The sequence below is a fragment of the Chinchilla lanigera genome, unplaced genomic scaffold, assembly GCF_000276665.1.
Source record: "Chinchilla lanigera isolate Chin_1 unplaced genomic scaffold, ChiLan1.0 scaffold00036, whole genome shotgun sequence".
NCBI classification, from domain to species: Eukaryota; Metazoa; Chordata; class Mammalia; order Rodentia; family Chinchillidae; genus Chinchilla; species Chinchilla lanigera.
Window position 1 is genome coordinate 2,253,608 of NW_004955437.1, and position 24,294 is coordinate 2,277,901.

The following is a 24,294-nucleotide window of genomic DNA, read 5'->3' on the forward strand; positions in this document are numbered from 1 at the left end:
CCTGGGGTCTCAGGGCAGGTGTGGATTTAACAACGAGGGGAGATCTGGGACAGTGGCTACCAAGCCTGGCAACAGGGGCGAGAGCCTTCAGGAGTCATGGGGTGCCTGATGCCAATTTGCCAACTGCTGGGCTGAGCAGCTTGTTGAGAGACAACAGCTTCCAGGCCCCTTGTTGAGGACCGTGGGGCCTTGGTTCTCCAGAATAAGCCGCGCTAGGGCAAGTGTGGGCGTTGGGTAGATGATAAGAAGCAGACCTCTGAGCTGGGGGCTTCCATCCTCCTAGGGTCCAAGCGGGGCAGATTAAAGCAGAGGACATCTGCTTGGGAGCCTTAGGTAGTCCTGAGGTCATTCAGGGTCAGCAGGCCTCGGACCCTCCACCTTGGCCTGAGGTGGAGTTGCATCCGAGGTTCCTGAGTTATATTTGCTTGCAGAAAGCATGGAAGAGTAGGTCCGCTGTCTTCTGTTTGTCACAGAAAAAGCATAAGTGGTAAGTGGGGACTGGCTGGTCGAGGCCCTCAGGGTCCCTGGCTGGTTGTTGTGGGAGAAATCACCCAAGTGAAAGGATATTCCATAACTGGAGGCTCTGCTCCACAACATTCGTGGGGTCACAGCATGACTTCCTTCCAGCCGCTCTAAGTGACCCACATCAGTGGGGTCGGGGAGAAGCAGGGAGGCCTAAATATAGTGCATGAATCTCAAAGCAAGGGCTCTGCTGGCCTCCTCCTGGAATTGCTCCTCCACCTCATGGTCTCTGGATTAGAGAAAGGGATGTCCTCTGGCCTACCCCTTTTGGTTCTGCCAGGCATGGCGCTGGGGTTGAGAAAGACTTTGGTCTTTAAACTCCTGGTCCCTGGGTCTAGGTCATGGATTTGCCACTGACCAGCTGTATGACCTTGAGCCAGGACCCTCTGGGAAGAGAGAGCCCTTTTCAGTTTCCCTAAGGATTAAATGAGCACGCAGGTGGGAAAGGGTATATTGTACCTGCAAGGTGCTGTGGAATGGACAAGGGTTTTATTCTCAGCATTGGGGGCCCAGGGCCCCAGACAAGGGTTCCAGAAAGGAAGACTGGGCATTGAGCGCTGCCTGGGGTCCAGAAGACAGCCCACCTTGACATTGCCATTTCAATGTGGGGGGCAAGAGCTTCTCCAGAATCCGGGGAGTCAGGCTCCGTGTGGTTACGCCTCCACCGAGCAGGAGGAAATGAACCTCGCTGGCCACTCCGCTTCCCCAGATCCCTTTACTGCTGCACGTCATAAATTACCATCCCGTTTTACTTTCCTTTTACAGCCTCTTCCAGGCCGTTTCTGGCAATTTACTCTCTGCTCTGGGCCAACTACGTGAGAAACGGTTTCCTGGTCTTTATCTTTCTCTGTCGACAGCTCACATTGTTGGCGACTGATGCGGCCGCTGGGGGTCAGCTCCGTGGCCACCTGTTGGCGCAGGAAGCATCAGAGCCAGCAATTGGAACGACACCAGAGAGTGGGGCCGCCCGGCTCGCCCTCGAGTGCCTGGAGGGAAGTCATGCTCTGACTCCACGTGTGCCTGTGAACTTGGGGGCCAGGATCTGGAATAAGGTCCTCAACTCCTGGGGCCTGGGGCAACTCCAGGGGGCAGCAGCAGATCCTCCAGAGTCAAAGTCCTATAGTTCTACCTTCAGGAAAAGGCAGGAAGTAGGGGTCCTGAAGGGAGGCACCAGGCTTACAGTCTAGTCCCAGCTCTGTGACCACTCAGCTGCCCCGGCAGAGAGACCTTCCTCAGACCCAGTGTCAGTTTCCCCCTTTGTAAAGTGAAAGGGCTGAAGCAGATCACAGAGTCCCTCTGTGCCGCCAGGTTACACCTGGACGGTGCCACTGCACATTCACAAAGCACCAGGTCTTTATCCGAAGGTGGCAGGAGCCCCTGACCAATGAGAGAATGTTGTCAAGCGACACGCACGGCGGTTCTGTTCTCCATGAAATGCTGGCCTTTCAAATGAGGTCAGTGCAGGAGGGAAGATTCGAACGATGCTCCTGAGAGCCTTAACATTTTTGACTGAATTTTCGGATCCTGGTTAGGGGGCAAGCAAAACGCTGGCAAAGTCGTCTCTCCTGTCATTATTCATCTAGAAGAGGATTTGGTCCCCCAGTCCTACTCTTCGTGTAAATTGTCAGGGGTCGCTCTCCCGCATCTACTTTTCGGTGGGACGTTGGCTGCCACCTGCCTGGCAGCGAGGAGATGATGAAGAAGCAATCAGCAGATGCTGATGAACTGAAGCAGCTGGGTGGGGACAGGAGTCACAGGATTCCCAGCAGGGTGGAGGGCTGGTGGGTGGGAGAGAGCTTGGCCCCCACTCGTAAAACAACCTGAAAAAGGGAAGGGAGAGACTTGGAGTGAGGAAGGAGGCAGAGCTGCTGTCATTCAAGCTAAAAGACCCTGCGGCCCAGGCAGAGAAAAGGGTGGCAGATGCATGGCTGGTAGAAAGATAGCCTTCTCCGGGCCTCAGTTTCCTTATCTGTAAATTAAGAGGGTTAACTAGACAGGGCCTGCCCTTCACCCTGTCAGGTAGCTGTCTCAGAGAGGTGGGTCAAGGAGACCCAGGACGCCTAGGAATGGAGTTTTCTGGCCCCTCCGGGAGCACTCCCAACTGCGGAGATTGGCGTACAGTCTGAACTTGCCACTGTCTGGGTTTAGGTTATAAAAAAATAACTTCCAAAATTCAGAGGAACAACTTCCCTGGTGAGTCACAGGGCTGGAGAAGACTCCCCCGTCCGAACTAGCGGGTGTGACGTGGCTGGCCAGCCAAATGCCAGAACTTTCTTTTCAGGGCCGTGCTATATGTTTATTCAAATAAATTCATATTCCCATTTGAACGAGGGCCCCTAAAATCATACACCATCATGTGACACCCCCCCCTTATGACTCCGTCTCCCTTAGGAAACACACAAGTGCTGAACTGTGTGTATGTGTGCGTTTAACATTGGGGGACAGTGGGAAGCAATATATGCTTTTCATTTTCTTTTTTTTCTGCTGTTTATTCTTGGAACAGCTCCTGTGTCAGAGGTTGGACTGGTAGAAAGGAAGAGGGAGGAGTTGGGGAGGGACTTTTACAATTTACCAATCCTCAAGAGTGCAGGTCCCTCTGTTTTTAAACCCCAAAAGCACTTTAAATTGAGCTTCTTCAACCAGGAGGTGGTGCTCTTAATGGCTGCCCTGAGGCAAGGCTATCTCTGGCAGAGCAATCTGAATCATTAACAGGAAGTTGGGGGGAGACTGAGCAACCTCAGTCAGAGTGCCCCATTCTTAGAAGATAGCAGGTCCGACACATCTCCAGTGGGGGGCTGGACAGAGATGCGGGCTGTGTCTCAGGATGGGAACCGCCTTGGGAGAGCCTGGCCCTAGGATTGTGTCTGTAATCCCACTTCAGGAGTTGGTCCGATCTCCCCATCTATCTCCCACATCCAGCTGTGAACTGCTGGCAACACTGACTCTGCTTATTTGAATGTTACCCTGCCAGGTTCCGGCTGAGGATAAGCTATTACAATCTAAGACATTGTGTGCCAAACGGTAATACTGCCTTTCGTTTGTACAGCACGTCACCCACTCCCGACGTGCAAACACATTTCCTAGGAGGCAAGGGTAACTCTAAAATTCAGTGGCCCACTAAGGCAGCAAGTCCCATTTTCTGACAATTCAGGAAGGGAAGTTTGAGTCCTGTGAAATCAGTTCTCTTAGCCAGCAGAGGATCTGGGAGAATCCCTCTAAAATGATTGGGAAAAAAGAGTAAACTGAGATCTGTAAGAATGAACTTGTAAATATACCACTTCCGGTAAATTAAATACTTTAAATAAAATTCGACATGTGTGCCAGGCCCTCAGCTAAATGCTATCTGGAATAAAAAATAAGGCAGGGCCCCACTCATTAAGCTCATGCAGTCCAGCTGGGGAGGTCAGGCTGTCCAAAAGCTCATGGACATATCGCAGAGAGGTGAAAATACCAAGTTCCTGTCTTTCCCTCCCAACCTTCTGGCAAGCCCTGCCTCCTGCCCCAGGAGCCTGGCCTGCCCTGTCCCACTCCCACAGGGCCTTGCCGCCCCCACTGGACACCCACCTCAGCCTTCTTCCTCCAACCCCCACACCTGCTTGCTTGTATTGCAAGCCCTAGGCTTCTGCCACTTTATTTTGGAGGGATCTGGACTCCCCTCAACAGCTAGGACTGTGAGGTCTTCCTATTCCCACTTCCCTGTTGTCTTAAGGGTTTTAACTGCAAAGAAACAACGGAGCTGACTAAAATCATCCAGAAATACCAAATATAGGCTCCTGCAAGCTCCCCGCTACTCCCTACCCCATTCTGGGCTTGTGTTTAGAGCCCCTGACTTTCTTCTCTGAACACCACTGTTTTTACTGCCAAGGGGGCAACAGCCAAAAAAAACCCAAGCTTATCCCCGCTGAGGAGCCTTCGCGGAAGCTCCACAGCTGCGCATGCTTCCTGTATTCTCACTAAGGGCCTCCCCAGAGCCTTGCCACCCCTACTCCCTAGTTACCCAGTACTGATGCTTAGTTAGTCCTCCCTCCCCAAAGAGGCCACTGCGGTTTCCAAGGATAGGAAATCCGCTCTTCTGAGAACAGCAGCAGGGAGAATGTGAATTTCCATCAACCCACCCCGCTTCCCCCTGCTCCCCCTGTGGTGTGGCTTGCAAGTCCATCACCAGCCGGCCAAAAGCCCCTTTCAGGCCCAGCCCTTCCTTCAGCACCCAGTCTGGTCTGAGACCTCCCCTTTCCCGGAGGGCAGTCCTAGCTGCTGAGCACCGTAACAGGAGCGCACAGGCGGAGAAGAGCCCCCCGTTCAGACCATCACAACATGGCCGCACTGTACAGGGAAGTCCCTCCACTTCTGCTCCAAAGCCCAGCCAGCCCTTGCTGGGGAGGCCGCCGGTGGCGAAGCAGAGCCCGTCGTCTGAATTCAAGGTGCCTAGGGAGATCAAGAGGATTCAGGACACAAATTGTTGTGGGAATCATGAATTGCAAGTGTCTGGTGCTCAAAGAGGTGGAGCAAACCAAGCTCTTTATTAAACCAGCTCTGGCCCAGAGGAGATAAGTTCTCCAAATTCTGGGCCCCAAGCACTGGGGAAAGGGGTTTTATAGCTCTGTTTTAATCTGGGAGGGCAAAGGAGGTGCTGAGAGGGATTCTGCAGAAGCTCTTTACAGAGGCGAAGTGTAGCAGGTGCTGTCATCCTCTGAGGGCTGGAAGCCGAGGGGTCTGGGTACAGTGGGCACGGAAGGTATCAGGTTTTGTGGTTAGGGAAGTTTTAGGTACAGGCCAGAGGTTCACAGGGACATCCTGCAGTCGACAGACAAGCACAGAACATTTCCTATTGCACTTGGGGCAGGAACTCGTAGAAACAGGGACTTGGGGGTCTTCAGGCTTTAGATTTCCTCTTTAAAGTGGCCCCCGAAAGCAAAAGTGCTGGAGGGCTCTTGGTGGGCCTTTCAAGCTAACTGACAAGAAAATAATACATCTTAAGGAACAAGATTCCACATGTGTGTGCAGTAACTCCCCAGAATGAGTGTATTCAGTATGTACTTCAAACCTGGACTTATAAAAAACAAAGAACCTTTTCTAAAAAGAAAAAGGACATTAAAAAGACTAGGTCTTGGGTCTATCCTGTCTCCATCTCTGTCCTACCCCCTCAAAGCCCTAGGTCAGGGGCTGTCCAGTCCTTCCGACCCAACGACTGCGGAAGCTGACGTCTAAGCCCCTGTCTCCCCAAGAGGTTTTTGACCCCAGGGACAATCTCATTCCCTCTAGGCAGGTCACCGAGACCCTTTCAAAGTAGGCAAAGACTCCCGTTCTGCAAAGCCAGGCCTGAGAGGCCGCTCAGCCTGACCACAAGACAGCATACTTGACATGAGAGACTTTTGTGGACAGTGCTAAACCTGTCCTAGTCCCCAGGGCGGCTGTCCAAAGACGCTCACGTCCGCAAGAGCAGAGGGGAATGATCAGAATGACCGAAGCCTCGACCAAGCCGGGCTCCTTGGGGGCGGGGCCTCGGGGCGGGTGGGGGAGGGGCAGGTGGGTGGGGCCTGGGTGGGGCCGAGACTATAGCAACGGCCACGGCCACGGCAACGGCCGCCCCTAACGGCTCCCTGTGCAGCGGGCGGGTTGGGAGCGGGAAAATCGTCCCCCAACCGCCCATCCCCAGAAGAGTCAGAGCAGTGGGTTCGGGAGGAAGCGGTGGGATGCGGGAGAACTTTCTAAGGGCCTAGGGAACGCGCGGAGGGAGCCTGGAGCCGCTGGTCTTCGGGGCTTCCGGCCCACATACAAGGCCCGGGTGGGCGCTTGGAGGACACAGGGCGATGGACAGGGACGCGTGGCAGGACACCGAGGCCTCTCTCCCGGGGATGTGGGATGCGGGCCCCAGATGGAAGAAGGCAGCAAAGACCCTGCTCCCTCCGGGTGTTAATTTTGACCTTTTTGGACCTTTGGGGGTGTCTGAGAACACCTGTGATTTGTCCCCTAGAAGTGACCTTGCAAGGGGGCTTCTGTGTTGGGAATGCGGTGGGGAGGGTCAGGATCGAGGAGAGGGGCGCTGAGGGCCAGGGACTGTGACACTTCAGGAGTGGACAGGTACCAGCCGGGGCTGGACGGGGTGACAGGATGAGCAGGCAGGGCAGTCTGGGGCTTAGGTGGCTCCCTGCTGTGATCTTCAGAAAGGACACTCACAGACCAATCCAGAGGGAGCCCGTGGCGTCTGACCTCGGGCACCAAGAGTTTGGGTGGACAGGACTAAAGTCCATCAGGCGCTTTCTGATGCCGTAATTTCCCTGTCATGAGCATCGGGAAAGGAGGGCTTCCTTGTGGCCAGAGCACAGAGGCGATGAGAAGTCGGCTCACGACAGCTCCCAGGAGAAAAGGGTGAATGGGAGTGGGCCATGGCCAGGCCACCTCTAAGACGTTCACAGGGCTCAGGCAGAGACTCAGATCAGCCGTGGTTTAAGACTTGGCCTGTGCAGCCTCTGGGGGTGCAGGCAAGGCAAGAGGGGAGCCCCTCCCCTTGTCATTCATCTGCTTTCCCAACTGGAGGGCCTGCTCCCTCTGGGCAGTGAATAAGGAAGACCCCCCCCCTCCCGCCCCCGGCACTGTCCTGGCCCAGAGTTAGCACTGGCATTGCACATACTTAGGTGTTTATGAGATCCACATCAGCAGTGGGCTGGGAACTGTGGGGCCTGGAAGCTGAGGGATGCATGCACGAATCCATGGATGTAGGGCAGTCTGAGCTTGAGCTACTGGGGAATGCAGGTGAAGCCGCCCCCCTTTTGTCCTCGTGCTTACCTAAGCTCGTGGCTCCAGGAACCTCAGGGCCAGCTGCAAGTTCTCCCCCTGAGCTATGAGGATTTCCGGATGGGCGCTGGGTGGGTGGTCTACGGACATGGCAGTAACCACCCCCCCCCCCCGCCGCCCCCATACCTCCTTGTTTCCCCTATAGTCTTTTCCAACCAGCCTGCACTAATTTCATAAAGTGAAGGGACCATGGTAGCCACATGAGTCTGCCTGCCTGGCCCAAAGAGATTAGAGAAAGAGGAGAACATCTTTGAGGTGGGGTGACCAGATGCGTGCTGGAACACGATGGTCCCCAGAGTGTATAGAACCTTTCCTTTTGGAAGAAGCCAAGGTCCTGCCCTCACTGCTGGGACCCGGCACCCCCTGGGTGTTAGTCTCCTTTGGAGCTGCTCCTTGCCTGGGCCCTTGCTAGCTCCCCAGGCCCACCCTGCCCCACGTGTTGTGCTTGTCTGCATCTAATCTTTGTTCCTGGCTGAGGCAGAACCTTTGGTTCCAACAAAGCCCAGGAATCAGAGCCCCTAGGGCCCAGCCAGGACCCAAGTCAACTTGATGCCCTCCCTGATCACAGGGTCTCACAGGCACTAGGATGACTTTTCAAGCTCTGACGTTGGGAGTGTCCCCATGTGTTGGTGGATTGAACACTGATGTTGTCACAAGCCATACCTAGAGGCCATGTGTATGTGACTGCTTCTCTCTGAGTGGCCCTGAAGACCAAAGGAGGGCCCAGGTGGCCAGGCGAGGCCCCTAGTTGGATGCTTTTCCACTCCCAAAAGATGAGCTCTTTCATAAGAGAGCAGAGGGTGCACCGCAGAATTGGGCCTCCAAACACTTCCGGGACTGAATTCTGAACGGTGGTTCTTGCAGACATCTGTGTTGGGGACAGGGAACAGGCTCTTGTCTCTGCAGTGGCAAATGACCAAGGCCAGAGCAGACACTGTCATGTTTTAGGTGTGAGGACACTGTGTCAGGAGCTTACGCTGAGACAGCCCCCGAGCCCCATGGGGGAGGGGCGCGCAAGCGTCTCCCTCCCTCCCACTTGGGTCACGAGCCACACTGCGGGAGGCACAGAGGAGCACCTGATGGGCCTTTCCTTGTGCAGCAGGGGAAGTGGGATGGGGAAGTGGGCTCTTTGTAATAAGTACGTCCTTTTTATGCTGTCTTCGTGAGCCCACGCCGCCTGCAGACTCCTTGGCTTCTTCCTGAGGTGAAAGCCACATCTCCAGCTGGGCTGGCCTTTGTCCTTTTTTGGGTACAAGTTTCTAGCAAAGATTCACCTCAGGAGCCACAGAGGAACCCTAGTCTCGAATACAGGACAGTGAGAATTTCACCTCAAAAGGAGTCCAAGGATAGCACTACTGGCTATCTGGGCAAAAGCAAACCCTCAAACACCTCCTCTCCAGCCCCCCAAATAAAGAGGAGGCTCTGCCCTCAGATGGCCGAGGCTCCACTGCAGAGCCACCAGGGCGTCCTGACCGTGGCCCTGGTAGGCAGGTCAGAAGCGGGCACAGGGCGGCGCTGCAGTGACTTACTCTCTCACTGCCCAGAGCAGCTGAGCTGGAGAGCAACTAACGGTTGGTTGGTGTCCATGGGCTCTGGGGAGCATGAATCTCTGCGGACTTCCAGACACACCTCTGCTGTTCTTTCCCCTGCCAAGCGCAGTTCCTGAACCCAGGGTGGCTGGGGCGGGCAGAGAGCAGGGAAGAAGCACTTCCTGGGGCGAGCTCACCTCTCCCTTCTTGTCCCCAACTGTACAGAAGGCACAAAGACGGGAGACATCGCCCATTTGGTCCACTGCCACTCTGCTCTGGCTGTGGCGTCTACAGCTGCCTGGGCTTAGTGGCCTGCTATGGCCTTGGAGCTGCCGTGGGCTCCCTGACAGAGGGCGAGGACAGCCCAGAGAGGGCAGAGTTAATCCTGCAGCCCAGGTTGGCCGGAAGGTCCGGCATCTTAACAAGAAGGGCTCAGGTCTCCCTGGGTGGGTTTCCCCACAGCAATGACTGACACTGGCTGGTCTCTCTTGGGCAGGGCAGGACAGGACAGCTAACATTTCTTTCTCTCCAGATCCAAGTTAGACTCTGTCTCCAGATAAACTGGAACCCCAGTAGGAGGAGGAGCCTGCACAGAATGGGGGTGAAGCCGAGGAGCCCTCAGCAAGCATGGGGTGAACTGAAAATAGCCATAGCCTAGGCTTGTAGAAGGACACAACTTCTGGTGTCAGGGAAACCTTCCAACTCTTTTTTTAAGATTACACATTTTAATCTGATCGACACGGGTAAACTATGGAAAACAAGAAAGAGATTTTCTCTTAGCTCTGCTTTACGCACGGCCAGATGCAATTTTTTACACCAAGCTTTTAAAAACCGTGTTGGTCAGAACACCTTATGAAGCTTTTCTATGTGGAATCCAGGGAATATACTATTCACAGAGTGGGGAAATCATAATGGGCAAGAAAATACAGAGACAAAAGAAATCACCAGGGGGCAGAGGAGGTCTGTGTGGAGCAGGGGACCCTCCAACCGCTCTGGGACCCCTTCTCTGGGACGCAGCACGCTCCCTGGCAGCCGGAAGTGGACTTGTTCTAGGAGGCAGCACATAAGTCTGGAAGGGTCTCCCCCACAGGCAGAGGAAGGAGGGTCTGTGTCAGAGAGAGGCTGCAGGTGGCTGGCGTGGGAGGGCAGGAGTTTTGTGCTTCCGGGCAGCGGTGGTAGTGACAGTTCTATCGTGGATGATACCGAGGATGATACCGAGTTGGAGCCCTTGGCTCATGTGAGTGACCGGCCACGGGCCCAGTCCTGCCTGGATGCTGCAGCCTCTCAGAAGGAATTTTTGGTGACTGCTGTCCTGTTCCAGGCTCTCCAGGGGCTCTATAAAGCCTGTCATGAAGCTGCTTGATATTTGGCTGGCTGGTGCTGTCGGGAAGCCAGTTCCACCTTTTTTTGTTTGTTTGTTTTGTTTTTGTTTTTGTTTTTTTGGTTTTTCTCCGGTACCAGGAACCGAACTCACGACCTTGCGCTTGCCAGAGCAGGCGCTTTTGCCGCTGAGCTAAATCCCCAGCCCCGCCAGTTCCACCTTGGGCTGCCAACACATCCGCATACTTGACGCATCTTCACAACCAAAAGAACCCTCCAATATGTCCAGGCTTTGCGGGCATTGTACAGCTTTAGTCCACCATGCATGGTTTCTCTGCAGTCCCTGCACAAACAGAGCAAAGGCGTGCCTGAGTCTGTGATGCTGTCTCCCTTTACTCTCTGGCTCATGCCTAGGAGATGACACCGGGCTGGAAAGGCAACCGGTTTAGTGTACGATGACCAGGTAGCTAAAGCCTCTCTCCAGCTTTGAAGATCACAAGGCTCAACCCTCCCTTTCTAGTTCTTCATTACAACTGCAGCAAGGAGCTGGGTAATTTTGCTTGGGGGTTTTGCAAAGTATTTTTTTCTGCGTTCAAACCCAGAGTTCTTGTCCACTTGCTGTGCCCAATACAGTGGCATCGGCCATGCAGTTATCATGTAAACAAAGGTCAAGAACACTCTCAAAAGCACTGGTCAGCAGAGCCTGAGTAATTAAACAATCAATATCCCCACTGACAGAGATTTTAAATGTCTTTCAGCTGAGGGCAAAAATTCAGCTTCTTCTTGCTCCTCCCTAACGTGCTCTCCCCAGAGCTGTTCTTCAGCGGCAGGGCTCCCTTCACTTCCCCACCACCTTGTGCTACTTGGTTAGTCTTCCAGAGCCACGTTGGATTTTGTTCATCTACTTTGTTCAAGGCCAAGTCAAACTCTTTTTCCTACATCTTTTCTGCATCTGAGAAGCTCAAGGTACTTTCCACAAGCTTCATCCCCAAAGTTTACCTTCAGAAAGGACCATACATTTTTCTCAAACTCATCAGTCTTTTCCTGGCAGTGCATGATGATTCTTTGCCACTACTTGACCTGCTGCAGCTGAGCTGAGCGGCTGCAGAGATCCTCTCCGGTCGCCACCTGGCTGCTCACTTCCTGGGGAGACGGCACTCTGACACTCTCAGGGATAAGCAGCTTGCCCTTAGATGTAAAGGAAGCACTGACTGGTCTTGGGATCTACTGGGGCCGGCACGTACTTTGGTGCCCAGCCTTCTGCGGAATCTGAAATGGTGGAAAGGGCTGCCCTGTGCCAAAGCGATCGATTCCCACACGGTAACGATGACAAAAGGCTGTCCACTTGTTCCTCCCACGACGGAAGAAACGCCAGTTCGCCCATCAGAGGAAGTAACTGAGAAGACGGGCACACCCCTGAATGTCAAAGCACCGCTGTGTGTGGGTGGGAGGCTCACAGAGCAGCTCTCCCGTCTTTGGGCCAGAGCAGAGAATCTTCGCATATTTTCCACAGCTCTGTGACGATTCAGGATCTGCCACACTCCAAGCACTTGCCCAAATCCGCAGGGCATGGTTTTCCAGGACACAGGGTAGAGAGGTGAGGAATCAAAAAGCCTACATCTGGATCATTGGCGATCTGTCCTCCGCCAAGGCCAGGACCATCTGAACGGTAACGGCAGGATGCCAGGCCAACACAGAGCGCAGCATCTGTGTCTCAGCTCCTGGTGTCATCAGAGTGGCAGAATTGTTTAGATTCCAGATGTAGACTTCAGATTCCTTAGCACCCGAGGCTACCAGATGTTCACATTCTAGCCTCTGACTGGGCCTGTCCGTTCGTTCGTCACTCTGGGCAATTAAAACTTCCAGCTCCGGGCTGCAGCCTCTGATAATGGAAAGCAGTCAGGGGGCCAGAGATGGGAAGACCTTAGGGGCATACTCGGTTCTCCCCACCCCTGTAAGCAAGCCCTCCTGCTTGTTTCCAGGGTTCCAGAGACTCCCAGGCCCTTCTTCCCCTTCCCAGCAGTTTCCTGTGGAGTTTTGGGTTCTTTAGCAGATCCCCGTTGCTTTCAACTTTGGAAGGGCTGACTTCCAGGGAGGGCAGCCCCCTCCCTGCTCCCCGGGGGGGCAAGTTCTTCTGCCTTCTCTGACCTGGAATCTCACAGCTCTCCGGGAACCGAAAAGAGGTGCAGCGCGAGTTCCATACACACCGGTATCTCTTCTCTGGCACAATAACAGTACCCAGAGAAAGTTCACGGTGGAAACCTTACAGTGTGGCCCCTGGGAAGGAGGATGAGCCCACCCTGTTTGACTGCTGAGTACCGGGGAGCAGAGACAGGCCGTAAAGGAGAGTTGCCTTTTCCAACAAACGCTGCTCCATGGCTGTGTGTCTATCCAAAGGCTCGGTGACCAGAGGCAGTGGTGAGAACCAAGGACTGAAAAACTGCAGTGCGCATGGATTCAGCTAAAGGGCCCCGAGGGGAAGGGCGGTCAGGTAACCTAGGACAAAGGGAAGCGAGGGCGAGGGCTGTCAGGTCCAATCCCCATTTATAAAAGGAGTGGGGGATGCTAGTATGACTGTGGAGAGGTGGAGGTCCTGGACCTCGGCAGAAGTCAAGCTTGCCACCACCGTAACCACCTGAACCCCTGCAATCAGAAGCAAGTCTTGATCCTTGCATATCCCTATTTACGAAAGCAGCACTATTCACAGAAGCTAAATCTTGGAAGCAGCCTATAGCCCACGGACACTTGAGGGGATAAAGAAAACGTGGCATTTACACATAACGGGGTACTACTCTGCCCTAAAGAAGAATAAGCTTGAGGTATTTACGGGAAAATGGATGCACCTTGAGAACATAATGTTAAGTGAAATAAATCAGACACACGAGCTTAAATATCACACAGTTTCTCTTGTAGGAGAAACCCGAAGCATAAATAAATGAAAGAGGAAAATAAAGATAAAAGGAAACAGGGAGACAGATCTTTTGGAAATGGGAAGGGATCAAGAGATGCAGGGAGGGGCAGAAGGGAGGGAACAGGGATGAGAAAAGGAAATAAAATGCGTTGTGTATACACACCAGCTCCACGCAGGAATGAAAACATTATATACTGCAAACATGGACTGATCAAAAGAACTGGAATAGAGAAGCTGCCGGGGTGTTCTGCCCCTTAATCCTTGGTGCTGCCACCCTGGCGGGGCTGCACCTCCAGGCGGAAGAGGGCTCCGGCAGGTGTGTTCATGAGCCAAGCTCACTAGGCACACTCTCCTTTGGCACGCAGACCACTTGGGACCTTAAACTGGGTCCAGCCTGGCGGAGGCAAGGTCGGTAGCTGGCCTGTCCGCTGGGAGAGCTCCGCTGGGAGCCAGGTCTGCACAGGCGCAAGAGTCCAGAGCTTACCCCGTACGTGGTTTCCGGCAGGTACTACTGAGTGCTTCATTCTTGAAAGCCTTGATCTCCTAAAGAACCTGGCTTTAATTTACACTCTCCTCTCCAACACAATTGTCCTTTTCCTCTGGTCAGAGGTTTTGAAATGGATCAGAACCATACAGAGGCCCCTAGGTTGAACAAGTATAGTTTCTGGGCTCTTATTCCACTCACTCAGAACCAAAATCCCCAAGAAGGGCTGGTATCTCAGGCAGGCTCTTCCTTCCCAGAATTCCCCCTCTTCTCTCTGAGGTCAAAGTTAGAGACCTGGCTCTGGCCAAGCCCCTCGGCTCTGTGCAGGGGAGGCTTCATGGTTGATACTTGGTGTGAATGGGCCTGAGGGTTCCTGAAGCTGGTGCCATAGACCTAGAACTGTCCGCAGCGCTAACATGCGGATGGAAACTGTGGCTTCTTGCTTGAAGAGCTCCCTAGTTACTGGGTGTGCTTGTCCTTGCACTGCCTGAGCTAGTCAGAAGATCGGGCTTGAGATGTATGGATGGGCTGCCTCACGACACAGCTCTGCCTCCATGGAACTGGGGGTATTAAATCTCCTTGGCCTGGAGGACAGGAGCCCCTTCCCGGAAAGCCAGGGAAGGGAGTCCCTTGGCTGCAGGTAGTGGGGCGGGGGGCGCTAGTTAGAAGGCTGGGGGTGCCTGGGCTCCAGACCTTGTGTTACCTGCTCCACCATTTAGGCTGGTGCTCTAGGAGCTTGTGAGTAGCTGCACAAGGCAGCAGTGAGTGGGAGAGCCATCAGGAGAGACTTAAGTTAGATGGACACTGTTAGTAGCCCAGTGGCCAAAGTGACATTTTTGACTGTCAAAAAAATTCTAATTAAAAAGGATCAGCATTCCTTGGCCTCTATTCAGAGATGCCTAGACTCCAAGAGCAGAAAACACTAGTGAATGAAAAACTAGAAACCCTCAACTGAGGGGCAGGCATTGCCCCAAGACCCCGTGGGAAGGGCCCCTGGGTCTAGGGCCAGTGTGACAGGCCGGAGGAATAGATAGGTCTGTGGTCGAGCAGCCTCCCGCAGGCCGCCACACCTACTTTCTCTCTCCTGTGACTTGTAGGAAGATTCCGAGTATTCAGCTGCAGAAATGTCTCGGATCTGCAAAGGTATAACTGAGGGGACAATAGGGAAGGAAGCAGGGGTGGGGTGAGTACCTCTTTCTTTGAAATCCAAAGCCCTGGAGTTTCACAGGGGCGGTCATTGGAAAGAATATTTTTCTGCTGCTATTTCCTGTGGCTGGAAATGTGGGCGAGGTCAAGCCCAGGAATCTCACAAAGCACACAGCTCACCTTCTCCTGCACCCACCCTCGCCCAGGCTTCCCAAGGCCTCAGCTAAAGAGCAAACTTCATCCTGTCTTCTGGAGTCTGGGGTGTCCCTCGTGCTCTGCCGTGCCGGGCCATCCGTGCTGCACCTGCTGTACCACAGCCTCTCCTTTCTCAAGTTCTCAAGCTCAGTGCCTCTGCCCACAGCTGTCGGGGACGTGTCCCTGAGCCACCCCTTGTGGCACCTAGCATAGTCTGAAAGCACACCTGGGTCTCTCTCCTCTTCCAGGCTGACTTGACCTGGGGCAGCTCCCCATTTCTGTCCCCAGACTCTCTGGCACTTAATAGGTACTCAATAAATATTTGCAGAAAGCATGAATGAAGGGGTCTCTGTGGTTCTCTCCCTTCCCCCGCTTTCAGCCGTAGTATCTTCTTCAACGGGCAGTTCCTGCGAGTTGCCCGGCTGCTCCGCTCCTCAGAGGCCCGTGAAAGAAGACTGAGCTGCAGAGGAGGGCAGAGGCCGTGCAGGCATGAGCATGAAAAGGATGGAGGAGCCTGGGGGCAGGAAGCCGGGGAGGGCCTGCATTCGTGGTGTGGTAGAGGACGGCTCAGGGCAGGGGGCGCCCGGGAGGAGGTTTGAGAAAAAGAAGTAAGGAGTATACCAAAGGAGGTATGTGTGGGTCGTGCAAGGGACGCGGGGTTTGGAGGTGGAAGCGGCCTGCAGAGCCGTGGAAGCCACCCCCGGCCGACATCAGGCCAGCGTGGGCAGAGGCGCCTTGCACGCTGGTGCTCACAGCAGCTGGAGCAGGAGCTCACGTGAGCTGGAGTGGCCCCTTTAACTGCACTGCTATTTCGGGGTGGAAAACAGTTCTACTATGGGGACTCTTCCCAACAGAAAGACTCGTGGCTTTGTGGGGATACACATGCAAGGAAGTTATGGCAGCGCTGCGCACTTCAGAGTGGAAACACCCCCGGGGGTGGCCAGCTGAGGAGTGGCCACACTCGTGGGGACTTCCATAAAATGGGGCATAGTGCCACCTCCGCAGAGTGTGACGGCGTGTGCGCTCCCCCCTAACGTGGAAATACGGGGGCATGTTCACTGGAACGAAGCCAGCTACAGAGCAGTGTGTGCTGTTTGTGTTTTTAGAACAAACTTCATCTGTGCACATACACCTACATTGTGTTTGTGCACAGAAAAAGGTCCAGAAGGATGCGTTCTGTCTCTGTCGATGCTATTGCTTCTGGATAATGGGATTTGGGCTGCAAGGACAGCCCCTCTGACATCGTCTTTCTTCTGTAATAAAAAGGAAAAGGAAAGGCTCTAGGATGTGACGGTGAAGAGACTCCAGCCCTCTGGGAGCTCAGATGCCTTGGGCCACTTCCACGGGGAAGAAGCAGGAGGGGCAGGCAAGCCCTCAACAGACCGCAAAGGTCCTTGGGAAGTTTCCCGGGTCTGGCAACGCTGAGATAGGGTGCTGGCTGAGGGACGGCTTCTGTCTGTAGGACGGAGGCCGGGTGGGTGGAGAAGAGAGCGGAACTAACAAGACACTGGCAACAGGGCCTCTTGAGTGGGAGGCCAGCTGGGGTGAGAAGGGCCGTGGGTGCCCCAAAGCCGAGGCAGGGGATTACCCTAAAACAAGGATGCGGAGCACACTGGGGACGAGGGGGCTGTGCGCAGATGGAGGATGTGGAAGGAAGCTCATGGTCATGGCCCAGGATCCTGTCAGTGAGCCCGTAGTACACGCGGCCACCTGGAAGGGAGAGGGCCAGGAAAGCGGACAGGGCCCTGATAGCTACGGTGAACACCGTGCCAGGGGGCTGGCAGACTGACGTCGGTGGCCCCCAGCAGCCCGGTGAGCGGTTGCCCGCGACTTTGTAGCAGGGTGCTCTGAAGGTGCCACGCGTTTCCCTCGGCAGAGCTCGAGCTCAAGACTGGAGAGAGTGAAGGTCCTGCTGTTCCAAGGCTGGAGAGGGGTCAAGAGAGGGGCATCTGATGGGTTGCCCCCAGTGTAGACAATGAATGTGACGTGTGACCAGAGAGCTTCCGTCAGGGGCCAATGGCAAAGTGCCCGGGTTCGGCCCTCCCAGTTCTGTAGCCCACCCCCACCTTCCCCATGTATTCTGAGCGCCTTCTGGCTTCTCCTCGTGGGAACTGCTGAGCTGTCTAGGCGGGTGCTGTTGGGGCAGAGGTAAAAATCAGCGAGGCTAAGGCCCAAGCTGCACATTCATGAATTTGACAAATATTTATTGAGCGCCTACTATGTGCTAGGCTACATTCTTCCCAGCCCTGGCAGGGAAGTCCTCTGGCTTGTTGATAGATGCCTGTGGGAAGGAAGGGGTTCTGTGGCTCAGGGCAGGGCTCTGAGGACACAGGGTTGGAATGGTTCTCATGATGTGGCTTCAAGCCAGGAGGGTGCTGAGCTTGAGGCCTGGCCTGAGGTTTGGGGACCTGGCACAGACTGAACCAAGAGCAGCCCTCTCTCTTTTGGGAGAGCTGAGGAGTGGAGCTGGTGGGAGGGCGCACGCAGTGGAGAGATGGGTGTGTCTGCCTTCCTGGGCATCCGGGTTCTTGTGGAGAGGCACCAGGCTGGGGCGAGCCATTCCCTGCCACCGTGAGGCGCCTGCCCTGGGACTAGCTGTAGCTTCCAGCCCTCATCTGCTCTGTGAAAGTGGAGAAGAAACCCAGAGGCCAGAGAGGGCCAGAACATTGGCAATCGTAGGGGGCAGAGGGGTCTGTAAGGAACAGGGAAGCCTGAAGTTGCTCCGAATACGTGGGGAAGGTGTAACAGAGCCGCCAGGGCCCTTCCCTGAGGCTTAGCGGATTCTGTTAGCCAGAAAAGCCCTTCTGGTGGCTTCTTTTGTCCTCAGGTCACCCTGAAGCAAGGGCAAGAAGAGTTCGCGGGCAGGGTATAGAACCGCGGGGCAGGTGGGCCTGCAGGGAGGTGGCGGTGAGGCCTAATGCCCTAGAGTAACTCCCGAGACTTCCAGGACACCTTTCCTTCCACCTCACCACCTGGCCCTCTGCTGGTTCCCCTTCTGGGTTGAACCTCACATTCTAGGGTCCCTGCTCTGATGCACCCTGTGCTTTATCATGTGACTGAGTATGTTGGGGCCCTGTGACCTGCCCCAGGCAGTCGCCAGTTTGTGATTCTGATGAGCTCGGAGTCAGGAGCTCACCTGGAGCTGCTTGTATGGTCGCTTTTGGGAAGGGCCTTCCGGCATGGCTGGAAGCAGGAGCTGCTTGCAGGGTGACGCACAGGGAGTGGCTTCTCCCTTCTTTTGCCTTCGAAAGTCTTTGGGAGCCCTCGAGGCTGGGCTGCGACCTCGGTAGCCCACAAGCAGGAGCCGGGCACCCTTCTTTCCTCTGGCTCCTATCTCAACCACCGCTGGTTTTGGAGGGAAAAAAAGGCCAGAGCCAGTGGGAGAGGGCAGAAGAGGAGGGGAGGAGAGGACGGGGAGGACGGGGACGAGAAGGGGGGAGTTCCGCCCTTCCAAGCTTCAGGCGGCCCGGTAGCAGTAGGGCATTCTAGGCCACCGTCGCGGTGTTGGGGTGGGCAGTGCTCAAAGCAGGGCCCGAGGACTCAAGGTGGATTCGATCTGCTTCCAGTGTCCTAGGTGGGACGTGAGGGCGGCTCCTTGGGAAGACAGGCCCTTCCCATCTTCTCTGCCCTTTCCAGTGGTCTCTCTGCGCACATGGTTCTCAGAGGGGTGGGTGAGTCTCTGGGCCTGCAACCAGGCCTGGGAAGGGGAGTGTGGAGCAGCTGCTCGCCTGACCACCCCCCTCAGCCCCAAGCAGACCCTCCTTGACCTTGAAAGCCACCTCCAGCCTTGGGTTCACAACTTACTGAGTTCGGCCTTGTGCCAAGCCCGTCAGGCAGGTGGTTCCTTCCGACTGGAACCTCTTCACCTGCCTTTCATTCACCACACGCAGGAAGAGCTCACAGTGACAATGCTATGCACACTCCACTGTGGCCTGCATGTAAGAAAAGCCACCCCTGGCCTTGTCGGACAAGGTTAGACACTGGGCTTGGCCTCAGGGGTGGAGCTCCCAGGGCTCCCTGCACAGCCCCCCTCCCTCTCACAGGGCTCTCTGAGCTCCCTAAGCTCCCTTCACATTCACTTTCAGCAAGGAAAACTCTCCAGAGGGATTGTACCTGCTTTTTCACTAGGCCTTTGTGAGTGCGGGGTGCCCCGCCCTGGTACAGGGTGGTGTTGGGAACAGCCTAGCCCTCAGCTTACAGCTCCCTAAGACACACAGCCCCACTCAACCCACTTCTTCCTGGAGCCCCAAGCTCCCAGACACCCTTCTTGGGGCTAGAAAAAGCCTCCTAACATTTTGCTCCAGGTAGACAGCAGAGCAAGTGCATTCCTCTGGGGAAACACCTCATCTTGCACCAAGGGCCCGAGGAAGCTGCCCCATAGGCCCGGTCGTGACCGCCTTGCTTCCTTGGCCACGTGTGCTCAGGTCCAGCAGACCCTGTGCTCTTTCAAGGCCCCGGGGAAAACAAGGCCTGTCCTGAGGGTTCCAGCCTCGTGTGCCTCGTCGACCCCAGCTGCCCCTCCTTTTATTTTTATTTCAATGTAATATGACTGAATATTAACAAGGTATTTTTTAAGAACACTCTTTTTACTTCTAGGAAAAAAAATAAAGCAAAATATCATAAGAAATTAAATGACAGTATTAATACGCGGTGTAAGTCATAGACAAAAAGACTCTTACAAAAAAAGGAACCAATATTTAATAGCACAAAACTTTCTTTTCAATGAACTAAGAGGACCTAGCAGTATAAAGGAAACAAATTAACATATATATTGAAATGTCTTGGGGGATTATTAGAACTCCTCCCTACTTCCTATTTCTCTATCTTCTAACTTGCTTTCTGTCTGTGTATTTTGAGTTTCTCATATAAGAGAAACCATGCCACTCGTGTTGTCCCCTGTTTGATACGGGAGTCATCTCTGTTGTAGGTGGGCGGGGGAGGTGAAGCCTCTTTCCTTCCTTCCTCTCGAGGGATTATGACCTCTTCTCTGGCCCTCTGCCAAGGGGCAGGGCGTCCTCTCCTTTTGTCTGCTGTCCTGGGCTGTCCCTTCTGTAGCCTCACTCCCTATGATCAGGAATTTACCACCATTGAGGGTCAATACTCTTTCTTGTGTGCCATTTCCCTATTTAAACAAATGACGCTGAAGGAGCCGGGCTCCCGCAGGCTCCTCGGACCATTTCTGGGGGCAGTTTCTCAGCTGAGCAGTATCATCTCCGCTTGGGAGTTTCCCATTTCTCCCACTCATGCAAGTTTTTGACACGTTTTCTTTCTGTCTCATCTTCTTTTCTTTCCTATCATTCTTTTCTCTCAAGCTTCTCCTGGTCATGCCACGGGCTCGGGTTCATCTTGATCCTGCGTTGTCCCCAGCTCTTCCTGCTTTGTCACAAGCACCCCGTCATCCCTCATAAGGGCTGTCTTTGAGGCCTGACTCCAGACCCTACAAAAGGAGGACAAGGGAGGGGAAGGCACAGGGCTCAAGGAACGTCACAGGGTCCCCAGTTTTACTTCCTGGTCTCCACTGCAATGTCACTGATGAGACTTGGCCTCTCATGTCCCAGATGGCACTGACCAGTCAGTCAGCTGTTTCTGCTCCTTCTCACGTTCTCCTCCAAGGCCTGTGCCCAGCGAGGCCCCCCACCCGGTCTCCACTTCCTCCAAGCCCCACTCCAGGGGAAGGCGACCTGAGTGGTTACCTCCCTGCCTCCAGCCAGCCAGAGATCGGGTGTCCCCACGAGTGAATATGGGGTGGTGTGGACTGGCCATGTCCTCCCAGGGGGTCCAACCAGGCTGCCCTTTCTGGGGCCCTCAACTCTGTGCTCCCCTACTTTCAGCTTTTCTGTTCCTTATCTGCAGCGCACCCTAAATTCCGCCATTGAGTTGGATGGCCAGCTGCTGCAAGGGGAGCGGAGCATGTTTGTGGGGGCCTCTTTTGACCACTCGAGCCTCAGGTCCAGGGTGCTTTGCGTGCTTCCTTCCGGTGATAGGTGAGAAAAATGGCGGTCATAGACCAGAGGAAGGCTGCAGAGAGCAGACATGGGAAGCTTCCTTATGGAAGGCAGGGCAGAGTCCCGTGGACTTGACAAAGCTAACGTAAGCTCAGCTCGAGTTGCTGCAGTTGTGAAGGGGGTGGGCTCCATGGGCCCCCAGAAGGGAAGGAAATTGGCTCAATTAGCAGCGTGAGGGGAAGGTGCCCTCGCAGTTGAGTTAATACAGACTCTGGACAGAAGAAGAGGACTGGAGGGACTGAGTCCTGAAGAGGTGGGCACAAGGGTCTCTGGCAGGCCTTGGAAAGAAGTAGAGCCCTATTGTGTGCACGAGGGAGGTGCAGGGAGGACGCCAAGGCACTGGGCCCCTGACCTTCCACTTCCTCAAGGAACAGCTGCTGGGGGAAGAAGCCTGAGCAAGTTTGCACAGAGGGAGGCAGCTGCTCAAAGCCCAGGCAAGGGCTGCTCAAGAGAGCCGAGCTGAGGCAGGAGGAGAGCAGGTCCTCCTGGTGCTAATGAGAAACTGTGCTGCTGCCGCCGCAGGCACTGAAAGCTGCATGTCTGAGGTCAAGAAGCAGCTGAGGGCTGCTTCCAAGTGGGCCGTCTGCAAGCAGCTGTGCCATGGGGGCAGTGAAGAAAGAAGTTGAAGCCTGGGTGTTGAGACCGGAGCGGGCTCCAGAGTCGAAAACACGAGCATGTTTTACAGTGACTTTGACTGAAACAGGAAAAGAGATAATTAACAAGAAAGTTGAAGTATCTGAAGGCCCACTGACGCTATCAGGGATAAGTAAAGTGTGGGATGTCTCAGAGCACAAAGGGAGGAGATGCAGATCAAAAGCACAGTCACTGAGCAGAAGCAGCCAGGCGTGAGAAGACCGCATGTCACACGCAGTCGTTTCCATCATGTTCCAGAGGAGGCACCCGTGGGGTTTGAATGCAAGACAGCGGGCTCCCTTCTGGGAAGGGCATTTCCGGGTGGGGTTGCTGGGGGCCCCTGGGGCAGGGCTGGCCCTGTTCTGTTTTCTGGCCCAGATGCCATTATCTGCAAGGTGGATTGGTCCAAACATTGATGACCCAAACTCCCTCTTATCTATTTCCCTCCATCCAAACTCAACTTAAAACAAAATACTGCCATTGGGCAATTATTCTATGGGCTCCAAGGCCAGTTGCTTCTGAGACCATCTTCAACAAAGTGCGGACCTCCTCTGGCCAGGCAGAAATGGGTACAGAGCGTCACGGTAGCAGCCACGCTTCCTCTCCCCACCTTCTGCAAGGGGATAATGGACAGCCTCTGAGAGCCAAGGGCCACCTCCCCTCCGAACTGCTCCGGGCCCTGCTGGGCTCTGCTAGCGGACACAGGCCGGGGTGCTCTCCCCAGGAACAGAGCCCCAGCCTGGAAGTACAGCCCTCAAGAGGGAGCAGCCTTTCTGTAATATGCCCGAGGGCTCTTGGTGGCTGCGGCGGGGTGGGGGGTGGGAGGTGCTACTCAGCATTCTTGAGACCTCAGCACTACGCCTGGGCGAGAAAAGGGGGACCCCAGGGTTTGACATGACACCAACACAAGTAATTGTGCCTGCGATGAGTATGGAACTAAGCCCCGGTGTGCACATTAGCTGTGACCAGGGCTGGGTCAAGTTCTGGCAAGAAGGGCGGACACATTGCGCCTGGCCCGCGTCCCTGCGGCTTCCCTGGTGCTGACCTGGCAGTGAGCTATTGGGCATGCGAGCACTGGTTGGGGCAGTGTGGTCACAGCCCGCCTCCCTCTCCTCCATGTGTCACCTGCAGCCTGGGCAGACATCTGTCATTAGTCAGGATATGTGTGCTGGGATCCCGGCGTCCGCTGCCACGCTAGGCCTCACACAGTTCCTTCTGCGGCCCCAAACGTCCTCTGTTCCCTCAGGTTCTCCCCCTGGGCTGGCTTGTTGGCTTCACATTTACTTTAGTCTGCCACATCCCATCATAGGCCTAGTCTTTCTGTTCAGCGGGTTTTCAAATATTCCCAAGGCTTCCTATGGGGTTTTTGCTCTTTTAAACAGCTCCTTTTGATTTTTTTTCCCCCTATAATGGCGCCATTTTATCTCAGCTCCTTTGCCTGATGCAAGGGCTGGAGAAAACCGTATCTGGGGCCTTTTCACTGTCCCCGCCTCACACACACAACGTTAAACCTTCTATCACCATTAAGAGACACAGTGCCATTGCAGTTCTCTCCACTCCGGGGCCTGTCGTTTTGGAGACCGAGCCCAGTCGATTTCCTCTCTCTGGATTTGAGAACTGGATTTGAGGAAGCCTTCGTCATTTATCTTAACCAAAACCCGTGCCCTAGGGTCAAATTGGAAGCCGACAGGAGTCAGCGGCCAGAGGGAGGGCCTTCCACCACAAGGAGGGGATGACGACACAGGAATAAAAAATGGTGCCAGTGAAAGAGAAAGTGCTAGAAACTGTTGGGGACATTTCAGCGCAATTGGTAAAATGGAATGCAGCTACTGAAAACCGGTGCGTTATGGCTCTTAGGAGCATTTGCTTATCTGTGTGCATGGGCTCGATGGTTTAGCCAGCCCCTGGGGACAGCCCTCCTATTTTCTTCCTTCCTGTAGAATTTCCAGTCTGCCCTGGCTTCTGTCATTGCGAAGTTGCCCACCGAGTTCCCCCGCCCCGCCACTTCTGCTGGGACTCTGCACTGACCACTGAAATCAGCCATTGAGAGTGTGTAAAACAACACACACTTTTTCCACTACGTCCTGGGCCTCTCCCTCTGGGCCCTCTCTGACTAGGGGGTAAATTTCATTACTGCCCCCAACTTTTAAAACAGTTCCTTTTCATTTCTTACTGATCACTGTCAAAAGGGTTGATGATGATTGGAATTTCCTATAGTCAGTGCTAATGGTAATTTCTCCCATTTTAGTGGAAACTGCCCTGAGTCCCTTTGAGTCTGCCCCCGCCTCCAGCAGCCAAGAGCTACTCATCCAACTTGTGCGTTTGGCCCCCAAGACCCTGGGAGCACCGCATCCAGCACCTGAGCTGAGGGTTGGGGTGCGCAGTTGGTGCCAGGATGTGGGGTCCTGACCACGCGGACGGGAGGTGGGACAATCCCGCCACATTAAACCCACAATCGATGGCAAATCTGACGGTAGCGTTGTTTGTGCCATTACTCTGCTTGCACTGTGACCCCTGTAGGTCTTCGGGGCCTCCTCTGCTCCCTACCTCCTCACCACCCTCCTGCACCGGGCAGTGAGGTGGCCCATGAGCCCCTCCCTCCTTCCTGGAAGCACCCAGACCCCAGGATCACAGCGTCTAGCTGCCAGGCCTTTTCCTCACTTTCATCCTGACCTCCAGTAGATAGTCTGATTCCCAAAGTGCTCAGGCCACGACCCGTGTGGCCCAACAGGCCAGAGAGGCCAAGGCCGCCCC

General features: G+C 54.7%; 1 long non-coding RNA gene and 1 pseudogene across 1 annotated transcript; both read right to left on the reverse strand.

Moving 5' to 3' along the window:
* Nucleotides 1-1,274: 1,274 nt before the first annotated feature.
* LOC106149064 lies at nucleotides 1,275-5,957 on the reverse strand. The gene is made up of 2 exons (XR_001234998.1): nucleotides 5,879-5,957; nucleotides 1,275-2,342 (listed from the first exon to the last, which is right to left on the reverse strand). It is a non-coding gene; the product is annotated as an uncharacterized LOC106149064 (long non-coding RNA).
* A 4,520-nt stretch (nucleotides 5,958-10,477) lies between these two features.
* Nucleotides 10,478-24,294, reverse strand: part of LOC102011588 — a 35,005-nt pseudogene continuing 21,188 nt past the window's right edge.